Consider the following 12,669-nt stretch of genomic DNA (forward strand, 5'->3'; position numbering starts at 1 on the left):
AACACCCCAACCCTGAAACTGGCAGAAGGTTCCACCTTCTTTGGACGTTTTTCTTAGACATCTCGTGAGGATTAAGCGGTTTTCCTTTTCGGATGGAGAGAGAACACGGTACACTGAACACTGGTCTCGACGACGCCCATGCACCGGGGCCGGGGGTTGCAGTCCAACCTCACATGCAGAACATATTAGGGGTATTCATTCGCGCTGTTTGAGTGATAGGTTGGGAGATTGCTTCCGGGTTGCCGTATTTCTGACTTACTTTAGATAAAGCAGAACATCACAACGGAACAAGCGGGCGGGACGGGAACAGAACAGAACAGAAGAAGTTCGTTAACGGCACGGGCTGGCTGTCAGTCACGGTGAAACTGATGTCGGTTGTTTAACCGACGTTCTCGGTTTCCCTTCTTCAGGTGAGGTCACTTTTTTGTAGATCGAACCATGGAGTCGAGGGTGAGCGCTGGAGGAGGTTAGAATTTAAATTGCGAGCCCTTAATAAACGGGTTCCTGGCACTAATGTGAGGGTAGGGGATACAGTTTTTTTTTTCGTTAAGACACACTCGTTTGAATACGGTCCCGAACCTGAGTGCTCGGGGCGTGTGGTCAATTTGTTAGCAAAAGTGCTAACCCAGTTCTGAACGTGATTGGGATATAGAATTATAATTCCATCTCTACACTGTGAGTCCATCGCAAAAGGGATGTGCTCGTTTTTGTTTGATCGCCAAATCACTGCAGCCCAACTGTTTCAAACGGTTGATCGAAACGATCGTTTCGCTTCGCAATCGGCCAATTGCTATGATTTGGCTAGATTTGGCTTATGGATGATGAGGACGCGATGCTATTCGGGAGCAAGGTTTTTGTGGGTTTTTTTGTGCGCTCCGCTCATTTGTACAGCCTTTCCACCATAATCATAGGTTTAGTACTGGTGCCGATGGGGGTAACTGTTACGAAAATATGGAGTAAGCTCTAGTTACTTAGGCAAATCGAGGGATGATGGGGGGCATGTTTTGTTTCCTAGCTTTTTGCAAACCGACGACCAGGACGGTGTGCTGGGAAAATTTGTTTGGAAAAATTGTAGGTAGCGGCATGTCAGACATAGCCTTTTTGAGGACCGTTAGAACGGTAACTAGTGGTCAGATCGATTGCATGCATACGTTCTCGATGTAATGGGGAGCATTTATGAACATGATTTTTTCTTGAAGAGAATGAGACAGAAACAAGGTTAAAAATAAGTAAATCAAGTAAGAAAACAAGAATTAATTTCCCTATGGACGCGTCATTTAAACGGGAAAAGCAATATTTAATTTTTTTTTCCTTTCGGTCCACGCGTTTAATACAGACTAATTTAAGTTCTAAATCCAAATGAAAAGTTAAATATTTTGTTTTTCAAAATTCATTCTTTAATTTATTTAATTTTGTCAATCATTTTTCTCAAGAATAATTGTAAGTTCTTTCGAAGAATGACAAACCATACGAAGAATAATTTCCATTTTGCTAGACAGCTATTGCTGCACAGCATTTGCATTCAAAGCACGGTACACCGCACACCGGCCGCATGCCGTCTGATGTCTGCGAAACGATATTGCAAAAACCCTCCTACAGCTTACAACCATTTCGACGAACAAGCTGTTACTTTTTATTTGCATTTGTTCGCATCGTTGCAAACATCACTCGAACGGTGTCATCGCCGGTGGCATACTAATTGCTTTCCTTCCCTTTTCGTTCTCTTACCTGCAGCCGGGAGGGCAGATGAGCAAAACGCTTCAGATTGTGCAAAAGATTTGTGCTGTTTGACCAAACGTTCTACATCCAGCAAGAACCGCACGGAACAACGGCAGTGGGTGAAAGTAAAGTGCGTACAAAACAATCATCGGAAAGTTGATTCGATCAGCCAACTTCATGACGTGTCCTTCATAAAGTGCCTGTTTTACTGGCAGTACAATCGTCATCTGCTAACGCAAACAATGAAAGACGCTCCGAGTTCATTGACCACATTGGACCTGTTGTATTGAAGACAGATAAACGTAGGCGACAAACGTTTTGCTACCGTAGTGTGTTGATGGGTAGTTGAGTGCAACAAAACAATGCAAATGATTCATCGCGATCGTTTGGTTCCAGCAAGAAAGCAACTGGATCCCATCTCGATGGGTGGTGTAAAATTGTTTTCTTTTGCCCCCAGAGTGGTGCATTCTGTTTACTATGTATACATGCACACATGCGGAAGATAAAGAAATGGTTGCCAGCTACAGCAAAACATGTGGAATTCTTTTCTAGAAGGTTAAAGGGATCGCCTACCAAACGATGGATCATTATGAACCTGTCAAGCGATCATGCCGCAGCGAACCGCTATCGCTTTGCACAAAACACGGTCATCGTAAATTGAAATGTTGTTTATTGCAAATCGTTTCAATTTTCAGTACAATCACAATGAATTTTTCCACATTTTTTTCATTCACTTCCTTCTTGGACAAAACTGGATTCGCAGTGACTGGTTGACGGGTTCGTCGTCTATGCACCCATCGAGTACCTTTGTTCTTTTCCCGTGGTAGAAATGGTCAGTATCATTCTTTCTTGTTTTATTGCCACTTCCACGTGTATGTGTGTGTCTGTGTGTGCGTTTGTGTTTCCGTTCATTGTACGTAGTGTTTCTTCCGCAGCGAGACACACATGCACCGTATGGAGTGCAAATCGGCAAACTTTCCTTATTTGTCCTTCTACGATTCCGGTGAATTTTTTTTCCTATTCCAGAGTAATATCTGTAGAGGGTGTTTTGAGATTCATTGAACCCAAACCGTATTTTAGCGCGTTGGGTGTTCTAATGATTTTTATTGCACTGGTGCTTAGTCATACGGTCGCTAATCTCAACTTTCTTTGTTTCTTAAATTATTTTTTTTTTCGTTTTAAATTAATCCGTATTAAGATACAAAATATTTTGAAGAGAAAACTATAAAATAAATTGTAGAAATAATTAAATTATACTCGAATTTAAGGAAAGTTTCATACAAAAATGCGGGAAAAATATTCTAGACCCTCGATGGTGTGGTCTCGCGTTCACCACATTTCCATCCTCACGAAACGAACGAACTGGCTGGTGTTGAACTGCTATCGGATCGTAAGCATTCGTGCCTAGATTATTTATTTCTGTCAATTTAAATCTTCTCTTTCAAGTTACATTTCTTTCTCTAGCCTTGCCGCAGTGTACGATGTGGAACAAAAGCCCTTACTACAAATGGCTGACAGACCTGGGGGAAAATAAAACACGACAGTACAGATGAGATAGACATCACGCAGGTATCGATACGTATCGATCACATTTTCATACGAACGTACAGCCGATTAAGATGCGCAGGCTGCACGGGATAGCATACATACCAGCCCTGTGTTCTTAGGGTTCGATTTCTTTCCCATCGGCGGCGCATTCGATCGGTCGATCGGGACCGTATGCTAAGAAATGACAAAACGGGGAGGATGCCGACCGATGATTTCACCTTGTGGTTTGTACGGCTCGGGATGCATTCAAGGCACGATCATATGCAACAAACAATTGAATAGAAGGACAATAAAACATGTGATATGATGCGGTGGAAAGAAGCGGGAAAACAGAGAGAAAAAAGCATAATTTACGAGCATGTGTTGCGGTGGTATTTTAATGCTTTTTTTTCTTCCTTTTCGTTTGATTCTACATTTCCATTTAGCTCTTAGAGAAACCAACGCGTGTACGTGTCCAGTTGGGGGGTTTCGTGCATTATTCTTACTGTTTTTTTGTAAGTTGCGCCTGCCACCTTGCATCGTGTGTGCGGCAAAATCAATTACACTGCTGGTGTGAGTGTAACGCCAAAAGGGAGTGCAAAATGTTAAAGGCGTCAAAGTGCATTCGACGTGACGTTAAACTTTTACTCTTCCCGCTGGATGCTGCTGTCCGAAACGAAACTTGAGAGACGCGTACGTGTGCTCGTTTTTGAAAAGGAAGATCATCAGGTTTGATGATCAAGCTTCCCGTACATCACGAACTCGCGGATGTATGAAGGGTTTTCACTATCCTGTTTGGGGATTTGTTCGTGACATGATGCTGCTCAGGGTAGATGCTATGGAGAGATTAAAAGTTGTAGTCAAAAAAACAGAAGAAGAACCATAAGAACAACTGGTTCCGTTCTGGATCGTGCCTCACCGATTACATGTCATCAAATATGATTACATAAAAATTACTTCATGCTATGTTCTTGGGTAAAACAAATCAAGCATAACGTATCGATCGTGGGTGCGGCTAACCGTGTACGCCTTCTGGTTAAGTTTAACTTCGTGCGTTTTGCCCGGAGCCATAATATTATCAGAACGGTACGCATGTCTAGGGATCAGCATGTTTCATCAACCGTTCTTTCCGTAGATCTTTTCTATGATGCAATCACCCCAATGATCTCCAAAGTAATATTAATAATATTTATTTGATATTACGGATTTTATTAGGATTTTTTTATATTTATTTTAAGTACCCAAATAAACACTTGCCTAAAGGTTTATAATGTCGTCGTTTTAAATTGAATCAATTGGAAAAAGAAATGATTGAGTAATTCTCCATCCATTTTGTATATAGATCAAAACTTTTTCTTCATGTTCTCCGATTGATTACAATCGGATTGTTTCAGGAAATTTTTATATCTTGTTTTGCATCCTCAACCTCGAGCTGTGCTTCAGCATAAACTTATTTTCCAAAATCATCAAACCATTTCGTCCGAATTCAATTCTGAAAGCACACAAACTGATAACCCGATAGAGAGTGAGAGGCCAGCAAAAGCATGGCCGGCACAACAAGGCCACATCCGGCCCACCTTCCTGTAGCCGGCACAGGGTGTCTACAGCAGTTACCCCCAACACCTCCAAAAACCACAAACACCGCACGCCACAGTAGAAGTGATTTCATTTTCGATTTTAATAAAGCATTGCCGCTTCGTCGCCCGTTCGCCGCTTCGTGTCCGCGTGCGCTCGCCCGGATTGTTGCGGGGTTAAGGCGGCCATCGTTAACCGTGCACACCATCTCCAACAGCAACCCATCCCATCATGCAGCAGCTAGCAGCCGCTACGAACCAAAACAAAACTACAACATCAAAAAGAGCATCGGAGCAAAAACAGCTCCATCTTCGCTTCAACCTGCTGCGAGTTTTGCGACCCGGGCTCCACACGCACGCTCCTGCTGAAGTTTTTCTTTCCGTTTTTCTCTCACCCCGTTTCGGTTTGCCAGTTTTGCTAGTTGGTCGGTATACCTCGCGCACGCTCATAATGCCGGTGATGCGCACTGTGGTGTGTTTCCGTCTGCCATTGACCCTGGCCGTGCGCATGGGTTTCGCGCACGGAGCGAGGGATGATGATGCGCTCGGAAGGGAAACGCTGGCTCAGGGGTTAGTGAAGAAAAACCTTGACTTCTAACCGCCAGGCTTTGGTTTGTACGATGTAAGCAGCCACTGCCACTACCACCTGTTGCTTCCTTTCGTGCGCTAAACATTACCATTAGGTCACAAAACATTGCTAGCGCAGAGGTAGTGTATGTGTGGATTGAAACGTTTGCAGTACGATGTAATAAGTGGGAATTTGTGGTAGCTTTTTGTGCAAATTATACATTGCCGAACAGATTTACATATGTTCGGGTTCGGCCGGGGAATAATATTTATTCGGAAATCAATCAATTTCTCATTTGTTAAACGACCATCACTTAACACATAAATAGGAAACGGCCAACAGATGATCGCTTTGTCAGTAACTTTTCCATCCTTTTATGGAAGGCACTCTGGGCCTTCCCTAGGCAGATGCTGTGCGTTGAGTGTATGCCCACTGTGTAGGATAATTTCAACAGGAAAAAAAACCCCACATATGTTGGCTGGTTTGAAGGCTCTGCAACTAGATCGAGCAGACGATCATCGTGCTGGGTTGCCGCCACATCGCAAACACACGTCAACAACCGCACAAGTGATGACGCAGAAGATCCAGTGTAGCTTGAGCTTCGTGTGTTATACTCTTTGGTATTGCCATCATAAAACCATAAAGACCTGATCGTGAATGCAACTGCGATGCGACCATCACATTGAACGTAACATTCAACCAATGGTCTCTGAAGTCTTTCTCCATCTTGTGGAAATAGTTATGAGAAGCTGAACTAGTCTAAAATTGTTTTTATTTGTGGAAAAAATGTGGGAAAAGGCCCTCGAGATTATACTAAGAGGTAAACCAAGATATTAAGACGACTTAGAGGTATTAATTTTTTTTTTCATTAACTCGTGCAGTGGGATAACTTAAAAATTTTCTACTATGAGCATTGCAGCCTGATACTTGATATACATGAAAATAAAATGTTTTATTTTACAAACATACTCAGTATAAGAGTCAGTATAAGAAGTTATAATTAATTGCACTAATCTCTGATTCATATGTACCAATTTGGAGGATTTGAAATGATCTCATCCTAGGGAGCAAACTTTATTAAGCCATAAACCCGCCAACCGGGTACCCAAAATTTCCTCCCAACCCCCATAATTGATGGGTTATGCGAGCATTCTAGCGAGCACGAACTGGATGGAATGTTTCGGTTTTCGGGAGTGAGTTATTATTTCCGATGATGCAGCGCGACCTTACGGTGCGATTTCTCACGATTGGAAGTGAATAATTTTTCGACAGTTGAAGGTCACGACGTGTCGGCCAACGGCAGAGAAAATTGGGCATCGAGAACAACGGCACGGTAATCATTCGATCGATATGGACGTATTCGTCGAGATAGAATTCGAGGCCTGTTGTTGACCGCGGTAAAGATGATTCTTCCGCATAGATGTTTTTTTTTGGAATGGAAGTGTGAGTCTGCTATGGGAAGGAAGATCGATTTCCACCAAGAGCACTAAGGGTTCCAATCCTCTTCGTAACCGGCTACGGTTCATGGCATCGTTCCGTTAGGTCACGATCAGCCTTACCTTGCCGGTGGTGTGACCTGCGTGGGTTTGTGTTTGTTTGTGCACTTTTGTTCTTGCCTTCCACATTAAGTATGCTGCCCTCCCCCTTTTTTCCCCCGATGCTGGAGGTTCTGGAGTTCGCGCGAATGTCTGCGGTTCGTGATTAGATAATCACAGCCGAGGAAACTCATTTTCGTTCGCAAACAACAACAAGTTTTTTTTTGCTTCCCATGGTTTTGCTCCCTGCATTACAACAAAAAAAACACGCCACAAGACGCTTTAATAGGTTCTGAAGCCCAGTTCTGATCGGTTCTGATGCGCGTGAAACAAGAGGAGTCCGGCTGAAAGGGGCAGGTTTGGCACTGTTGCCAGACGTAGCTGCATGCAGGGTGTACTCTTCGGCATCCTTCCGATTGCGTTGGGAGGTTAGACTGGGAAAACTGGTTAGTCTACTATGAAGTGTCTTGTCTCTTCGGCCAATATCTCCACTTTCACGAAAGGCAAAATGGAAGGTTGAGAAAAGGGTTGGGAGCGGCACAGGAGAAGGGTGGAGATAAATTAAATTTTATGACTTACAGCACCTTCCCCATTTCCGCCAAGAGTGGATTCTCTGCATGTGACTCTCGAGGCTATGCACAACGGGACCGAACCGTCTGCCGTCATGTACTCTGCCCTAGTTGGATATAGCCTGCGCATAGTTTGATCGGCTTGCAAAAAACCAACTCCCCCTCCCTCTTCTATGCAACAATGTAAAGCCCAACCGGTCTGGGATGCGTTTTTACTCGGCGCTTTTCTACTGCAACGGAACGTCAAGCAGGATGGATCGTCACGAGATGCTTGTGTTCGCAGATGGATGACGAAGCTCACCAATTGAAGTCCCGAGGAGAGTCATTACCGCTTTTACATAATTCCATTTCACTGTCGGACGGGACGTTGTCGCGGTGGTGGGTTAAAGATTCTTCAAAGGAAAAAAGCGGAGGGTAAAACGATGCTGCTCTTGAGAGGTGTTTTTATATGCGCTTTCATATGGCTTCGGTACTTCGGTAGAACCCATCCGGTGAAGCTAACACTCCAAAACGGCTCGTTGATGGGTTCGTTTCATTTGTTCTATGCTACGCTATAAATCACCCATCATGAGGCAGCAACAACAGCAGCATCATCATCATCCAGGACAGGGTCCAATCCGGTGAGCGAAGATCAACTATTAACAACAATCAACAAGGCAGTGTGAAGCTAGAACAAAATCGAGTGATGGGCGTTTTGCACACGCTCTCCACTACACGTTTACCGGTACATCAGGGGGTTCGTTGAAGGGACAGATCCGGACCCGGTTAGATCAATAACCTCAGCAGAAGTGATGTACCTTGCGCACATACCTTCCCTTCGGTTTTGGGCCCTCTCTCCGTCCTGAACTGGACCGGCCTAGCGGGATCTGCTGGGATGCCCGTTACAAGATCCTAGCACCGAGATCGATCGATCCTCCCAATTTTTCTGCACCAGGCGGAAGAGAGACAGAGGAAACCAGTACACTATTATGCCTGAAGGTTGTGCACACCAGACAGTGCGTCGTTCAGAATTTTCCTGCCCATCTTGTTCTGCTTGTTATGAAATCGTTGTTCGATCTATTATTGGGTCTGATCATGCGGTCCGGTTCGGTGAAGGATGGCGCAATATATCCGATGCCTTGCTCTGCTTGTTTCCTTTAGCCTTCCTTTTAACCTCGATTAAAAACCGTTGCGTTTGCTTGGATACAAATCAGCTCGATTGGGGATGGTTCTCCCGAGGTCGCAATTGTTCAAGCGCGCTAGTCGGTGATCGGTGGTGCGGTCGGGCCTTGAGATCTGGTAGTGGCGGGCAGGGTTATGTAATTTATCTGTTTGACCGCAAAGCACGGCCGTTCGATGGCATCGGTCGTTGACCAATTTCGATTAGCAAAGGTAACTTCCTACTACCAGCAATCGGGGCTTAGATGGGGTTGAAATCAATTTGCCTAGCGGAAGAACGGAGGAAGTAATACGGTTTTGCAAGGACATGGTTAGGTATATCCATTGATCATGTTTGGACAAGGTCACATCAGATCATCCTAAACGTGTTACAGTTGTTAGTAGCTGACATCATCAGCAGTATCTGTTGTAAAGGCAGACAGCATCAGGAAATAGTCAATTTTTTTATTTCGTTGAAGTTGAAGAAACACAAATTTGATTTTTGGAGGTAATTACGGGAGATACTTAAATTCTTCATTATTTATAATTATTCTAAACGTTTTTGTTAGTAATAAAATTTAAAACGCGAAGCTAGAATAATTACAATAAAATAGACGAAATATCAGAACTTTGAGTCCATCCCAAATCCATCCCAAAATGAGCATACTGCAGGATGTAATAAATCTTTATTCCTTTTTTTGTTGTTGTGATTCATCATAGAAGAGGGAACATTCACTTCGAAAGCGGAAAAAACAATGACTCTAATTTTAAAATACGATTTCAAGATAATGGCATCAACCATATATCCTTCGAAAATATCTTCTTTCGCACGTTTCTTCACCTGTTCACTTTTCTGATTGAGCCATTCCCTCGTGGGGCGAAAGAATTGTTATTTTATGATTCATCAAATCAAACAAACATCCCAAACGAACGAGACAGATGCTTTTAAGGGTTATGTGAGACGCTTTTATGCTTTTAACTCGCCTCTCAATACAACCAGCCGGCAATTTGCACATCGAACACACTAGGTGGCAGAAATAAAGTACAAAGCAGAACCCGAAAATAAATAATACAAAAGCTCAGCAAGTCAAAAATCAACCGCCTGTAAAGTCTCAATTCTCATCGCGCTTCAGCGACCATTGACCAGTGTGTGACAGTGCCGAAGATATGCTTGTTCTTGTTTTTTTATTATTTATTTTTAGTGGAACAAACAGTTTCGGTTCGGTGCCGGTTCGCAGTCCGGAAAAGAATTAACCACCAAACGAGCGCGGCATGAGCCAATTTTCTAAGCCGCCTTCTAATTACGTCGCCGAATGAAAATCAATTATTGGGCCGTTGGCCAATGCCGTGGGAATGGAACGATGCGACAACAAGCGAAAGGAAGGCGTGCACGGGATTTGGGGTTTCGGGATAAAACCTTCGGCGACCCCATCCGGGGGTGCCTGTATTCGCCCATCGTCCAATTCAGCGATTTTTCTCTTGACAACCAGATACGGAATAAAATGCATAAATCGTTGAATTAACGCCAAACCGGGCTGGAAGGGTGGATGAGCCTTTGTTTGCCGGGTTATCTGTGAGTGTGAGTTTTTGTAGTTGTTGATATTTTTGAGGTTCGCAGCTTCGTGCGAATTGGCTTCTCAGTTTTCCCGGAATGCGCTTAGTGGCATCCGGACAAGCCGGGAATGCAGAACATTTTATGTATTTTCGTTCATCCCTTTTGTCACCGTTGTCTGTCTGGTTGTGATGGCCACCCGTTGGGAAAAGGTTGCCTTCCTTTTTTCTTGCTATCAACGCCATCGTGGTGGTGTAATGATCGAGACAAGGGTTGCAAATTATTGGCGGTAGTTAAAAAAAGAACTCCCCGTTCTACAACGTTCTTCGATTTAGGTGGACATTTTTTGTTATGAAAGGAAGGGATAAATTTTTTTCATATTATTGCCCTGTTCAATCCTCACTCGGTATATCTTTCATGGGTCCATCTTGGTGAATTAGCGGTACCATTCACGGTCGTGTCACGTTTGCCGTTAATTGATATTCCCTGCGGTGCGACAGAACGGCTAGGTTACAGCTCGTAATGTAATCATTATAATTATCGTTATTAATGTTTCTATCATGCCCGCCGGGTGATTTTCGGCGTCTAACTGAGGCAATAACGAAATGCCTTGTCACTGTTGTAAAATGTAGTGTGGAGCAACTTTTCTTAATTAAGTAAAATCATTTCGTAAATGATTGCTTACATAATTTATGTATTCTACAAATTTTATTCCATCACAGTTCATGAATAAAAGAAGAATTTCATTCCTCAAATAATGCTTTTTAAAGCTACAAAGGATTCCTTTGAATTTCCAAAACATACCAATTGTTTTCCTATCAGATCAACGCATTATCATGTCACGAGGAAAAAAGGGAAGCAACTACCAATTTCCCCATTCAAGGTAAAAGACATTTTCGTCCGCTTTGCCGTAACATTTACCCCTGATCACCCTTCGTGAAGGATAATAATCATTTCCCGGAAGAAATACCGAAATTCGCGAAATTCTACGCCTTTTTCCTGGCCGTTTCCAGCTACTTTCCTGTTTCCTTCTTTGGTGAAGGAAATTGCGGAAAAGTCGACCCCCAACCGCTGGCGGCGAAATGCGATCGTTGCCTCCATCGGTCGGTTGTCATCGATTGTGACGCAATTAAAAACCCCTCCGGTAATTGATTCCGTTCGGAAGACATTACAAAAGGCAACGAAAGCTTCGGAGTAGGGGTGCGTTTTACTTTCGTCATCGTTTACAATACCTCGGATACCGTGGTTTGCACAAATCTTTTCACCCGTAGCCAGATAATCTCTCGCCCCCGTGGCAAACGGGAGAAGAAAATAATCAGCAACCGTGTGTTTATGGTCGTGGCTTCGGAAGCTCACGTTTCGCTGCGAGCGAAAAGTTTCGAATATTAGGCACCCACCACCCCAAAAAAAAAGCTTCGCTGGCAACGAAGAAGGTAAGCAAAAGAGTGCGAACGTGAGTTAGAAGAAGGATGCGAGGTTACGGATTGGTTTGAGATTCTGTGGCAAACGTTGAGGTTGTTTGGGGTTTTGGAGCAGAATGGGGTACGTGGAATGGGTGTAGGTTGGGAATGGGAAGAAATAATGGCACTCTGAAAGGTATGCCGGTTGGCCAGATCGATGGCGATGGCGTGCTAAATTCGCAAAAATGTTATCCACCCTTATTCGCGTAAGCAAAACTGCCACTGACTTGCCTACTCCCCCGGGTGACCCCGTTCCGTATCTGCTGGACCAGCATCATCATGATGACATTTGGCAGGGTTCCCGTATCGTTTGGGAATTAAACTGAATTGCAAAAGGGTAAAATATGTACGACTTAAAGTTAATATTTTATTATGAGACGTCGTAAATTAAAGGTTCAGTTTTATCGAACGTAGTTAATTTAATAAACATTGTAATTGAATTGTCTAATTAAAAGTGGTTCCAAAAGAAATGTTTCTCAGGATTCATTTATGCTTGATTTATGAAGAAGTTTAAAAATTTTTTAGAATAATTTTCAGTAATCTGACAGAAAATATAAAAATCTTTGTGAATCTACTGGAAGATTCTACTTTACTTTTAATACACTTTAAAAATATATTCAGTTACTCAATATGATATGCCATATTTTACGTTATATTATAATTGAGCGAGTTAGATTTGTTTTATTGTAATTTTACATCCTACAAATTAACTCAGAAAAATTACTACAAAATAGATTGAAAATGTTGAGTCTTCTGCATTGAAGAATTTTTAATTTTATTTCTATGTACCATACTCCAAACACTTTTTGTTATAGAATAGTCAAACAAAATTGCATACTTAGTTGAAATCTTCAATGCAGTAAGAAAACCCCTGTAAAATGTTCCATTCGAGTTCACCCAACGTTCGAACTTTGAAGCGAAAGGACCGGACGGGAGCTGAAACCACGTTCCTGGCCGCATTTCGTTCGATTAAGGTTAACTGCTGGTTTCGCTTCTACCGCTACTAAATACTGCCAAATTCTGGCTAC

The sequence above is a fragment of the Anopheles funestus genome, chromosome 3RL, assembly GCF_943734845.2.
Source record: "Anopheles funestus chromosome 3RL, idAnoFuneDA-416_04, whole genome shotgun sequence".
Lineage (NCBI taxonomy): Eukaryota > Metazoa > Arthropoda > Insecta > Diptera > Culicidae > Anopheles > Anopheles funestus.